We start from the raw sequence: 4502 nt of genomic DNA on the forward strand, positions 1-4502 counted from the left end.
GCTAATTTCAATAGCATATATTCATTTTTTAAAAAATAGACATTTTATTACACAAAATGGTATCTCGCTATATAGATTCTACTGCTTTTTCATTAAAAAAATAAAAATTAACATGAAATCTGCCCAGTTTTCTAGGTCAGCAACTGCAAATTCCATAGCCTATAGCTGTGAGACAGATAACATAGATGAGCAAAATGGGTCAGGGAATTCTGAATACTATAGTAAAATAGAGACTTTATCACCTTTGTAAAACAGGGATAGTTGCTACCCAACTCCAACTGATGGTGCCATGAAGCAGGGAGGTCTAGTTCTGTGAAAGCTTCCAAGGGAAACTAGAAATCCAGAAAAGGAAATGAAATCTCCAGAAGTTTCAATATTGGACACTAAGTCAATTTTTAAAAAATATTTTATAGACGAAGAGAAAAACATTTTGGACAAGATTTGGCTGATAGCCCAGAAGATTAGAACCATCATAGATAGTCTGTGCCAAATATCTATTAAATTTATAATGAGAAGACTTACACATATGAACCTTATTATCTTAACTACATAGAAATATATTTGTTGAATTGTTTTTGGCTTTCTACCATCAGCTTTTATAGAGAATTGACATTTGCAAAGTGCATTTAAGAGATTCTTTACATCTTCTACCAATCTGCTTAAGACCTAACAGAAAAAGTACATGAACATATCAATAGATGTAGAAAACATATCAGGCAAAGTCATTATCAGTTCGTGATGCAAACTGTTAGCAAACTAGAACTGGCAGGAGACATTGTCAATCTGAATAAGGACATCTACAAAAAATCTACAAGTAACATTAGGCTTCCTATTGAAAAACTGAATTCTTTTCCCTCAGAACCAGGAAAAAAGTCAAGAATGTCCATTTTCACCACTCTTATTTAACATTTTACTAGAAGTTTTAGTCAACGAAATAAAGTAAGGAAAAGAAATAACTGCCAAACAAATTAGAAACGAAGAAATGAAGCTGTTCCTATTTGAAAGTAACATCACTGTCTATGCAATAAACCCCATCAAATCCACAAAAAGAAAGGCTCTTTGAACTCATATAGGAGTTTAGAAAAGTTGCAATGTACAAAGTCAAATTACAAAAATCAATTGTATTTCTATAAACTATAGAGATAACAACAATTGTAAGCCTAACCTTGAAAAAGCACCTTTGACAATAGCTCCTCCTTAAAAAAACAAACAAACAAAAGAAATACATATAAATCTAACAAAATATGTATGAGATTTATACAGTGGAAGACATTGATGAAAAAAAAAGTAAAAAACAACCTAAATAAATGGAGAAAATACTGCATTCATTATTGGGATAATCAATATAGTTAATATCTCCTCAATTTAAGTATAGACAATGCATTCTGAATCAAAATTCTGGTAGGAGACTTATAGGTATAGACAAGCTGACTCCATAATTTATATGAAAAGACAAAAAACAAAACAAAACAAAAAACCCTAGAATACTCAAAGCAAATGGGAAAAGAAAAAAAATGGGGAACTCCCACAACCAGAACTTAAGAGTCACCGTAAAGTTCCAGTAATCAAGGTGATGATGTTGATTTAAAAAAAAAAAAAAAGTCACCTTGATCAATAGAATAGAACAGAAATTTTAAAAATAGACCTATACAAATATGATCAATTGATTTTTTAGCAAAGCTTCAAAGGCAAATCAGTAGAGATAGAAAAGTTTTTTCAACAAGTGGTGCAGTCACAGTTGGATATTCAGACGCAAACATTGAGCGTAGACTTGTACCTCACAGTGTATATAAAAATTTAATCACAACTGGTGATTGACTTAAATGTAAAAGACACACAAAATTCATAAAACACCTGGAACAAAAATTTTTGGAAACTTAGGATGGACAAAAATTCATAAAAATAATACCTAATTCCATAAAAGTAAAAAAGGACAAATTGGACTTCACTGAAATTAAAATAATTTTTCTTTGCTAAAGACACTGTTATGGAAACCAAAAGCCAGCCCTCCCACCAACTGGGAAAAAGTATTTGCAAAAATTATATATTTGATGGGGTGCCTGGTTGGCTTAGTCAGTTAAGTGTTGGACTCTTAGTTTCCACTCAGGTCATTTTCTCTGGGTCTTGAGACTGAGCCCCGGAGTTGGGCTCCCCACTCAGCAGGGAGTGTGGTTCTCTCTGTCTCCCTTTGGCCCTCCCCCACTCTTTCTCTTTCTCTCTCAAATAAATAAATAATTTTTTGAAAATTATATATTTGAGGCAGGTGGCTGCTTGCTGGATGTAGCCACAAGTCATGCGACCGAATGGCTCCCCACAGAGGCCGTCCCTCCTTGATAGGTCCTGAGTGCCCTGCCCCCCCCCACCGCCATGGGGTGTTGTTACAGCAGCCAGAACAAGGACTTGAACTGGGACTGAGAGGAACAGAAGCTGCTGCTGGACCCTAATAGCCCCCCTACCAAAGCCCTCAATGGAGCTGAGTCCAACTACCACAGTCTACCTCCCATTCATACAAATGAGTGGGCCCTGCTTTCCTCCAGCCTTGCTAAGACAGCCAGCAACACCATTGGTGTGTCTGCTGCAGACTCCCAGGGCACGGAGCCCCATGAGTATATGCATTAGGCAGGGCAGTACAGCATCCACTTGGCGGTGCTAAGCAGCAGTCTGACCACTGGAATAAGCTGCTGCCATTGCCATCTCTCACCAGCCAGCCCCACCAAGTGCTGGCCAGCAAGCCCATCCCCTTCTCTGACTTACAGCACGTCCCCAGGATAGCTGCTTATGCCTACAGTGCACTTTCACAGATCTGAGTGGACACCAAAGAGGAGCTAGTTGTACAGTTTGGGATCCCATGAAGAGAGGGATCCTTGGACAGCTCTTCTCCTCTCTTCACCCCAACTCCACCCTGCCTCCCTTGGCCCTCAGCCTCACTGAGGCTCACACGGTACCCTAACTGGCTACTAATCACAGAGTGTGGAGGAAGAGAATAGTGAGACTGGAAGCCTGGGCAAGTGAAGATGGAACAAGGGAGGGCAGAATCATTTGGGACTGGTGTTCAAAGCCCTGGCCAGGGGTGGGGTCAGGGTCAAAAGTTTAGCGCCTAGTAGGACTTCACTGTCACTGGGAAGGTGACGGTACCACTGTGAGGGTGATCCCTAGGGGGCCTATGGAAGCCCCCTTCCCACCCTTTCTCTTGGCCTCACTCCTGCCCTTCTCCCCGACTTGTTGCTCATGTGCACCTCACTAGGGTTTGTGACCAGAGTCTGGACATGCTTGATTTTGAATGAATCGAGTTTGTATTTCTACCACCCTAAGTTTTTACATTTTTGGGGTTTGGGGGTTTTGTTTTGGTTTGTTACCCTGGATAAAGGAAGTGTATTCATCTGAAAAAAAAATAAAATAAATAAAAAATTATATATTTGAGAAAAGACTTATATCAATAATATATTAAAAATGCTCTGAAAACCCAACAATAAGAAAGCAAAGAACCCTCTTTAAAAATGGGCAAAGGTCAGAACAGACTCTTCATCAAAGGAACTATTCAAAAGGGAAAATAAGCATATCAAAGATGATCACCATCATTAGCAATTATGGAAAAGTAAATCAGAACCACAAGGAGATACCACTCTACACTTACTAAAACTGGAAGGAAAAATAAAACGTGACCATACCACACGATGGTAAGGATGCAGAGCAGCAGAAACTCTCATTCTTTGCTAGTCAGTTTGCAAAATGCTGTCATCACTCTGCAAAACAGTTTGGCAAGTTTCATAAGATGTTTAACAGGGTACCATAGCATATAGCAATCTCATTCCTAGCTAATTACTCTAGAGACATAAAAATTAATCTTCACACCAAATCTTGTGTGTGAATATTTATGGCATCTTAGTCATAATCACTGGAAATAGAAACAACTAAAAAGCACTTTTGCAGGTGAATGGATAAAAGGTGGTACATCAATGCAATGGAATACTATTTAGCAATGAAAAAGAATGACCTATTGATACATGCAACAACATGAAAGGATGTTAAATGCATACACCAGATGAAAACTCCAGTCTTGAAAGTTTGCTTCCTGTAGGATTCCATTTATATAACATTCTGGAGAGGTTAAAGCTATAGAAACTAAAAATAGATCAGTAGTTGCCAGGTCAGGAGGGTCTGACCACAAGAGGAAAGCACAATGAAGTTTTATTGGATGATGGAACTCTTCCAATACTGTTGTGGTGGTTGTTACACAAATCTATGTGTGTACTGAAAATCATAGAACTCTACACCTAACTACTGATTTTTAATGTAAATGAAAATAAATCTGATTATCAAATAGCTGTGCACACTAAAATAGCATTCTTAACAATTTTTTAAAAACCCAGATACTGGGCTGCCTGAGTGGCTCAGTCAATTAAGCATCTGCCTTCACCTCAGATCATATTGTGGGGTCCTGGATCAAGCCCCTCATTGGGCTCCCTGCTCAGTGGGGAGCCTGCTACTCCTTCTCCCTCTGC

At 38.6% G+C, this 4502-nt stretch overlaps 1 pseudogene; it reads left to right on the forward strand.

The window, feature by feature from the left end:
* The first annotated feature begins 2367 nt into the window (after window positions 1–2367).
* On the forward strand, window positions 2368–2852 carry LOC100478302 (annotated as a pseudogene).
* Window positions 2853–4502: the final 1650 nt, after the last annotated feature.

Source organism: Ailuropoda melanoleuca, chromosome 9 (assembly GCF_002007445.2).
Source record: "Ailuropoda melanoleuca isolate Jingjing chromosome 9, ASM200744v2, whole genome shotgun sequence".
NCBI classification, from domain to species: Eukaryota; Metazoa; Chordata; class Mammalia; order Carnivora; family Ursidae; genus Ailuropoda; species Ailuropoda melanoleuca.